Raw genomic sequence first — 9,700 nt, 5'->3', positions numbered from 1 at the left:
GAATGATCACTTTTTCAAGAAAAAAGGGCCAATTATGGGGGAGGAAAATACAGATGCTATTCTAGACTTTTCAAGACTTCTAAAATGCACCACCCTATTAATTTTACATCCATCACTCAGAATCCTAAGGTCAAAAATCCTACTACAATGAGGAGTTTAAACCTATTTCCTACTTCACTATTTTGTACAAGATGATCCCTAAGGTGTTGGCAAACATGCTACAACAAGTAGTGTCTCCGTTGAAAGTCTAAATCTATGGCATACAGATAGTTACGGTACAACGATCTCTACAGGCGATAAATTCTTACAGAGAAATATTTAGGGCCTAAAATCTAAGGTTTTGTATACAAATATCTCTTATGAAAAATCAGAATATCTATAATTGACAGGCTACTTTTGCCTTCAAGTAAAATAATTTCTAGATAAATCCTAGAGTTATAAGATGACATTTATTTGAATAACCATAGATTTTCGGTCCTAAACATTTCTCTGTAAGCATTTATCACCTTTAGATATCTTTGACTGTTACTATCTATGTGCCATAGATTTAGACTTTCAGCGAAGACACTACTTGTTGTAGTATGTTTGCCAACATCTTAGGGATCATCTTGTAAAAAATAGTGCAGCACCAATAGGTCTAAACTCCTCATTGTAGTAGTATTGTTGACCTTATGGATTAGAGTGATGGATATACAACTAATATGATGGTGCATTTTAGAAGTCTTAAAAAAGTCTAGAATAGCATCTGTAATTCCCTACCCCATAATTGGCTCCATTTTCTTTAAAATGTGAGCATTTGGACCATCATACCCTAGTGTTTTCATAACACTAATATCTGATAATGCTTTCCATACCTCTTCATTATCAATAGGACTGATGAGTTGCAATTTATTTTCTTCATAAGTACAGTACCACCTCTCAAAACATTAGAATTCACAGATGGGAACCAAAGCCCAATCGATAATGATACCAATAGTTCAAACTTTCTTAGGTGAGGCTGTAACTCCCTGATTTTCTGAACCGGAATGCTACACGGTGCTCATTACCCCAAAGGACCACAAGCTAACCTATGACTGATATCTGTACCTCTAACTGCATAATATACATATAAAATGCGGAAATATGAACAAAGAGGGCATAAGGTTCAATCTTGAATAATAAAATATCTGAAATAAGGTGGTATTACAGTACTAAAACAAAACTAAAAATACTAAATCTAAATCTGAAAACTCTATAATCGTCTAAAAGCCTCTAAACTGTCTGAATAAGAAGTTGAAGGAACATGTCTCCGACTAACTCCCTAAAATGAAAAATAAACTGAAATACTGGAACAATAAATGTAATGATCATGTCCTCAAAATATAAGGACCCACTGCTTACTGAACTGTTGTTGCTGATCTGAAATCTGCACCTCAGAACCTATGGTGTAACCTATGATCTGGAATATGCACCTCAGAACCAAATGCGTCAGTACAACTAAATTACTGAGTATACGTGGGGGTTGGCTAAATGCATGAGGTTTATATGCATGAACATGATGACTAAGATGAACGTGAGAAAATATACATACATACATACGTAACTTCTACTGAACTCGTGGAGATACTGACTACTTAAGTTTGAACTCTGACAACATGAGTTTCGTGATACTGAGATACTGAATGACTGATAACATAGATGACTGTATCTAACAATCCTAATTCAGGGGAAAACTATCTGATTTCCAAACTGTATTGAACATCTAAGTCTGAGATCAGTCCTAGCTAATGAGCGGTCTTTGAAACTGATAATGAGAATACTCGACTGAATCTGAGATTGAGATTAGGCCTGTCTGTCGGGTGACCTCTAGATCTAATAATAAATATCTTAATATGGGACCAAGCCTATCTGACAGGATGGTCCAGGAATCAATGGAACTATATGAGTTCCATACTGAGATCGATGACTGTATCTGACAGTCCTAATTTCTGATTTCTACTCTGAAGACTGATACTGAAACTGTAACTGTAACTGTGACTGTGGGAGATAGTAACCTAACCGACATGCCATGATACTATACTGGTGGGGCCCAATCTTTGCCCTGATTGGAAGGGTGTCAATACCGTGCCATGGATAGAGACCTCTACTATGGTCAAGCCTCTCTGACGGGTAACCCTGAACAGGAAATCAAGCCTAAGGCAATATAATAGTCAAGTATAGCCTTAATCTGGGGGGTGACTCCTATCCTGCACTAGCTACGCAGTTTTGGAGTACAGGGATTGCTGCTGACGGCTCTGTATTTATAACGGAAAAAACCGGCATCCCTGCACTCGCTCAATGCTAGTCCCTACTCCCAACTAAAAGACTCTAAAAAGATTAACTGCACTGAACTGACTAACTGAACTAAACTGATTTATAAACTGATTAACTGAGATGATAATATTTTCTTAGATGAACTAAGCTGAATTCACTAAGTTTCGTTGACTGATGGAAAAGCTACTTGAGATCTAAGGTCTGACTGAGAGTACTGAAACTACTGGGACTACTGAACTACTGAGATTTTTTAGTTTCTCTGAGTCACATGGCTAACTGAAATCTATGGAGCATAGCTTGGCTGAGGATGTCTTGAAACATGACACTAGCTTTAGTCACACAACTATAGTTTTCAGGTACAAGTACCCCCAGGACTCGATGGAAGGAAACTGACACACATGACTGACTTGATCATAAGAGTAGAGTCCACAATTCACAATATCATAACTAAGGATTTCATAATAAGAATGATTCTCAACAAACTATCACATGATCGGGAATGCACACAACATGTATATACTTGCATGGCTTCAATAACATGGTCATTCCATATCACAACAATATCATGAGCATCACATACAACATCTTCAATTCAAGACAATAGCATGGGGATCACGTTGAACATAAACTTAGAACATGGAATAGTCATTTAGGACTTATTATGTCATAAAAGCATGATTTCTATTCCCTTAGATATTTTCACAAACACCTTACATGCACATCTTAGTCATAGGTGGATTCATCAAGATTACAAATATTCAACCAACAATTTCATATATTTATACATTAAATACCACCATATCCTCACACAAAACATACAAATATCCCATCTTAGGTATCATCAAACTCCAACCACATGAACAACAACCACCAACAACATAAACATCATAATACATAATTTAAAAGATGGTTCTTGAGCTTCATGGACGAAAGGAGTCCATGAATCAACTCACGCATACCTTATAAGGAAGATTCTTGATGATTGACAGAGGAATTTCCTTGAAATTAGATCTTCAAACTTAATTCTGCAACCCTAGTTGTTTTTCTCTTTTAGTGCTCTTGGATGATGAACTAAAGATGTTAGTAGGGTTGTAATGTAATTAGGAGATACATATTTCTTAGGGTTAAGTTTAGGGACGTGTAAGGAGTTTTAAAAGACTTAATTACCCTCAAAATAACTCAAAACAGAGTGTTTAAATCACTTGAAATCAGAAGATATACGCCGCATATGATATCACATATATTTACGTAGGCACCGCATATGATATCGCCTAAATTTACATAGGCACCGCATATGATATCACCTATATCTACATAGGCGCCGCATATGCTATCGCCTATATTTACATAGGTGCCGCATATGCTTTCCAGTAGCCATGTGCAGTTAGTTAGGCGACGCACTATACTTTGCAAAGCCATAACTCCTAGATCGGGTGACGGATTTTGATGAAATTGGTATCGTTGGAAAGCTAATTCGATTCTCTATAATTTCATGGGTAGAAATATGCATAAATACAACATTAACATCTAGTTATACTCATTCAAATATGACCCTTACGAAATCAAACACTAAAACTTGATGGATTCAAAAACTCTTAGCTTGTATTACCTTAAGTGACTCATATGAACATGCTTAACGCATCATAAGCTATCTTATTGCTAGGATAATCATTGTAAGTCATGTACTCAAGTATGAATCACAAGATAGGAGATTTTATATGTAGGAAAAATGATTTGTCTCCTAGCTTAGAAATATGTGGGGTATTACAATATCTCCCCCTTGGGAACATTCATCCTCGGATGGAAATTAACTCAGGTGGGAGAGATGATAAGATGAAGTACGTACAAGAAATACACTATTGAAACATGGGTTCATGACTGACATGACTGAAAGCTGAGCACAACATACTGAACATGCATATCTGATGCATGGGAAGCTGATTCATGAATATAAGACTGAGGATTCTAATAAAGTGAGTTTTCTCAAAATGAGAATGCATATCTGATGCATAACTGAAAGGATGAATCCATGCATATCTGATGTATGATTACATGACTGACATGATATGTAAATGTATGAGTGAAGATACTGATAAATAGTACTTTCTCTACTGAACACGTATATCTAATGCCTGAATATCTGGCTGAGCTGACTCTTGAAAGCTTGACTTATTATGCCATGGCACTTGATAACTAATTTATAACGGGAACATGAAAGCATAAATAAAAGGTGGGGTATCTCCCCCTTGGGATACTGTGTCCCTCTTGGAATGTTTACCTTGCTGAGATACTGGGGTGATGCATAGGGCATCTACAAACTAGATTATAACTAAACATTGGAGAGCTGAGACTAATGCATGATGCATGAAATGAATTAGACCTGCTAATGTTACTGACTAAGTCATGTGGAAACATACGCTTAAACGAGCACAAGATATCTAAGAATGCATACAATGATCATGAAAAACATGTAATGTACCCGAATCTAGGTTGGGGAAAATTTCTGGATCATGGTGAGTTTGGAGTGAATAGAGTCAATTCTGATGCTGACTACTATTGATGCTGGGATTTGCGGCCTACTCACGTGAATCTCTACCTTTATAAGCTAACACTCTACACTCTTGCATTCTGTGGCCTAGCTTACCACACCTAAAACACACCTGACTATTAGCTTTGCATGCACCTAGATGATTCTTGCCACACTCTCTACAAAGCGGATAAGTACGCTCACTTCTAACACTACTCTGTGCTTTAGAGCCTGGCGCCCCACCATGACTAACATCTCCAAAGTTAGTTGTGGGCACACTAACTGAAGATGGAACAAGGGCTTAATTTTTCTAACTATGGTGAGAATGATTACCACCCTGTGACCCAGCCAGAGAAAAGTTGTAACTACGTGTTCTGAATTTCTTATTAGACCTATCCCTCTCTCTAGACTTATCTACCTCTATTTGCTAAGCATGCATCATTAACCTAGCAAGGTCCATGTCTCTATTGAGCATAGTTGTTCTACACTCTTTCAATACTAACCCGAACACACCAGTCACAAACTTACTCATACTCGCTCTGGGGTCAGCTATCAAGTCAGGAGCATACTTAGCTAACTAGTTGAACTTAAGATAATACTCTTTCACTGTCATGGAGCCTTATCTCAGGTTCATAAACTTTTCTACCTTATCTTCTCTCATCTCTAACGGGTAAAACTTATCTAAGAAGGCATCCTAAAATATCTGCCAGGTCATAGGAGTTGCATCTTCCCCTCTACTCTTCTTCCACAACACTACCCAATCATGAGCAATATCTTTCAGCCTATAGGATACTAATTCCACACTCTCCTCCTTTGAGATATGCATGATTTGGGTGATCTTCTTTACCTCTTTTAGATACAGTTGTGGGTCCTTACCTGTTATTGACCCAAAGAATTTTGGAAGGGTCATTCTCATAAAATTTCTGATTCTGGATGCAACTAAATCCCCATCTTTCTGGGGTGGGGCTGCAATCTGTCGGTTGCCCTGAACACTAGTGGTCACATCCTAGGCTAGCGCCTGAAAAGCTGCTCAAAATTCTGCATGTGACATATTCTCATTCAAAGGATCTGTGGGCTGCGGGGCTGACTGATTCCCTGTTCTCTTCTTAGGAGGCATTTTCTGCAAATAGAAGAGGAACAAGGATTAAACTGAGAGTTCAACTTGAGCTTTTGCTCACTGGCACGATATGAGTACTGAAAGAAGGGAAACTGTTCCTAAAACATCTTATAGCCTCTTTTACATAAATGTGGCGCAAAACACACATATGTACAAGACACTACTAGATGCGGCTTTCAGACTTCCTAGGACTCTATTGAAACCTGTCTCTGATACCAAGTTGGTAACACCTCAATTTTCTGAACCGGAATGCTACACGGTGCTCATGACCCCGAAGGACCACAAGCTAACCCATGACTGATATCTATACCTATAACTTCATAATATACATATAAAATATGGAAACATGAACAAAGAGGCCATAAGGTTCAATCTTGAATAATAAAATATCTGAAATAAGGTGGTATCACAGTACCAAAAGAAAACTGAAAATACTAAAGTCTAAATCTGAAAAATCTATAATCATTTAAAAGCCTCTAAACTGTCTGAATAAGGAGTTGAAGGAACATGTCTCCAACTAATTACCTAAACTACAAATAAATTGAAATACTGGAATAATAAATGTAACAATCATGTCCTCGAAAGATGAGGACTCACTGCTTACTGAACTGCTACCACTGATTTGGAATCTTCACCTCAGAACCTATGGTGTAACATAAAAAGAAAGTACCATAGCGCAAATGTGTCAGTACAACTAAAGTACTGAGTATGCTTAGGGGTAGGCTAAATGCATGGGGTTTATATGCATGAACATGCTGACTAATATGAACGTGAGAATACATACATACATACATACATACATACATACATACATAACTGCTACTGAACTCGTGGAGATACTGATTACTTGAGTTTGAACTCTGACAACATGAGTTTCGTGATACTGAGATACTGAATGACTAGTAACATGGATGACTATATCTAACAATCCTAATTCTGGGAAAAACTATCTGAGTTCCAAACTGTATCAGAACATCTAAGTCTGAGATCAGTCTTAGCTAATGAGTGATCTCTGAAACTAATAATGAGAATATTTGACTGAATCTGAGATTGAGATCAAGCCTGTCTGCCGAGTGACCTCTATATCTAATAATAACCATCTTAATATGGGACCAAGCCTATCTGATGGGATGGTCCAGGAATTAATGGAACTATCTGAGTTCCTTACTGAGATCGATGATTGTATCTGACAGTCCTGATTCCTGATTTCTACTCTAAAGACTGATACTGAAACCGTAACTATAACTGTGACTGTGGGAGGTAGTAACCTAATCGACATGCCCCAATACTATACTGGTGGGGTCTAATCTTTGCCTTGATTAGAAGGATGTCAATACCGTGCCACGAGTAAAGACCTCTACTATGGTCAAGCCTCTCTGACGGGTGACCCTGAACAGGAAATCAAGCCTAAGGCAATATAATAGTCAAGTATAGCCTTAATCTGATAGGTGGCTCCTGTCCTGGCTATGCAGTTCTGGAGTATAAGGATGCTACTAACGGCTCTGCATTTATAACGGAAAAAACCACCATCCCTGCACTCGTTCGGTACTAGTCCCTACTCCCAACTGAAAGACTCTAAAAAGATTAACTGCACTGAACTAACTAACTGAACTAAACTGATTTATAAACTGATTAACTGAGATGATAATATTTTCTTAGATGAACTAAGTTGAGTTTCGTTGACTGACGGAAAAGCTACTTAAGATCTGAGGTCTGACTGAGAGTAATGAAACTATTGGGACTACTGAACTACTGAGATTTTTGAGTTTTTCTAAGTCACGTGACTAACTGAAATCTATGGAGCATAGCTTGGCTGAGGATGTCTTGAAACATGACACTAGCTCTAGGCACACAGCTATAGTTTTCAGGTACAAGTACCCCTAGGACTCGATGGAAGGAAACTCACACATATGACTGACTTGATCATAAGAGTAGAGTCCACAATTCACAATATCAGAACTAGGAATTTCATAATAAGAATGATTCTCAACAAACTATCACATGATCGGGAATGCACACAACATGTATATACTTTCATGGCTTCAATAACATGGTCATTCCACATCACAACAATATCATGAGCATCTCATACAACATCTTCAATTCAAGACAATAGCATGGGGATCACGTTGAACATAAACTTAGAACATGGAATAGTCATTTAGAACTTATTATGTCATAAAAGCATGATTTCTATTCCCTTAGATATTTTCACAAACACCTTACATGCACATCTTAGGCATAGGTGGATTCATCAAGATTACAAATATTCAACCACCAATGTCACATACTTATACATTAAATACCACCGTATCCTCACACAAAATATACAAAGATCCCATCTTAGGTATCATCAAACTCCAACCACATGAACATCAACCAACAACAACATAAACATCATAATACATAATTTAGAAGATGGTTCTTGAGCTTCATGGATGCAAGGAGTCCATGAATCAACTCATGCATACCTTATAAGGAAGATTCTTGATGATTGACGGAGGAATTTTCTTGAAATTGGATCTTCAAGCTTAATTATGCAACCCTAGTTGTTTTTCTCTTTTAGTGCTCTTGGATGATGAAATTAAGATGTTAGTAGGGTTGTAATGTAATTAGGAGACATATATTTCGTAGGGTTAAGTTTAGGGACGTGTAAGGAGTGTTAAAAGACTTAATTACCCTCAAAATAACTAAAAATAGAGTGTTTAACTCACTTGAAACCATACGATATGCGCCGCATATCATATCGCATATTTTTACATAGGCGCCGCATATGATATCGCCTAAATTTACATAGGCACCGCATATGATATTGCCTATATCTACATAGGCGTCGTATATGTTATCGCCTATATTTATATAGGCGCCGCATATGCTATCGCATATGCTTTCCAGTGGCTATGTGCGATTGGTTAGGCGACGCACTCTAGTTCGCAAAGCCATAACTCCTAGCTCGGGTGTCGGATTTTGATTAAATTGGTATTGTTGAAAAGCTAATTCGATTCTCTATATTTTGGTGGGTGGAAATATACAGAAATACCACATTAACATTGAGTTATACTCATTCAAATATGACCCTTATGAAATCGAACACTAAAACTTGATGTATTCAAAAACTCTTAGCTTGTATTACCTTAAGTGACTCATATGAACATGATTAATGCATCATAAGTTATCTTATCACTAGGATACTCATTGTAAGTCATGTACTCGGGTATGAATCACAGTGTAGTCGATTTCATATGTAGGAAAAATGGTTCGTCTCCTAGCTTAGAAACATGCGGGGTATTACAGAGGTAGCGGGTAAAACTAAGTTGCATTTCTCCTTATGTAACATAAAATTATTAGGTGAGGCAGTTACTATCTTACCAGCAGTGGATTATATTGTTTTAAGAGGTGGAGCTATACTTACAAGATCAATTGTAACTCATTAGGCCAATTGCTAAGGAAGAGATATGGAAAGAATTCACAGGTATTAGTGAGATGAAAAACCTAGGGTATGATTTGAGGAAATTATAGATGCTATTCTAGACTTTTTCAAGACTTTTCAAATGCACCACCCTATTAATTGTACATCTATCACTCTGAATCCTAAGGTCAATAATCTTACTACTATAAGGAGTTTATACCTATTTCCTATTGTACTATTTTATATAAGATGATCCCTAAGGTATTCGAAAATATGATACAACAAGTACTATCTCCGCTGAAAGTCTAAATCTATGGCATGCAGATGGTAATGGTACAAAGATCTCTATAGGTGA

The 9,700-nt window shown here is 37.2% G+C and overlaps 1 long non-coding RNA gene across 3 annotated transcripts in view; it reads right to left on the bottom strand.

Annotated features, from left to right (window-relative positions):
- The window catches only part of LOC107855051, a 45,241-nt gene that overhangs the window by 6,009 nt on the left and 29,532 nt on the right, over nt 1-9,700 (bottom strand). Inside the window, exon 3 of one of the 3 annotated variants that reach the window (XR_001670165.2) lies at nt 1,248-1,438. The exons of 1 other annotated variant lie outside the window; for it this stretch is intronic. This is a non-coding gene — a long non-coding RNA (uncharacterized LOC107855051). Of the gene's footprint in view, nt 1-1,247; nt 1,439-6,433; nt 6,580-9,700 lie in introns of those variants that run through there. One more of the 3 variants, XR_001670164.2, reaches the window with a different exon arrangement.

The sequence above is a fragment of the Capsicum annuum genome, chromosome 7 (genome assembly GCF_002878395.1).
Source record: "Capsicum annuum cultivar UCD-10X-F1 chromosome 7, UCD10Xv1.1, whole genome shotgun sequence".
NCBI lineage: Eukaryota > Viridiplantae > Streptophyta > Magnoliopsida > Solanales > Solanaceae > Capsicum > Capsicum annuum.
The sequence above is the reverse complement of the archived record's forward strand: the minus strand, read 5'-3'. Positions and strand labels throughout refer to the sequence as shown.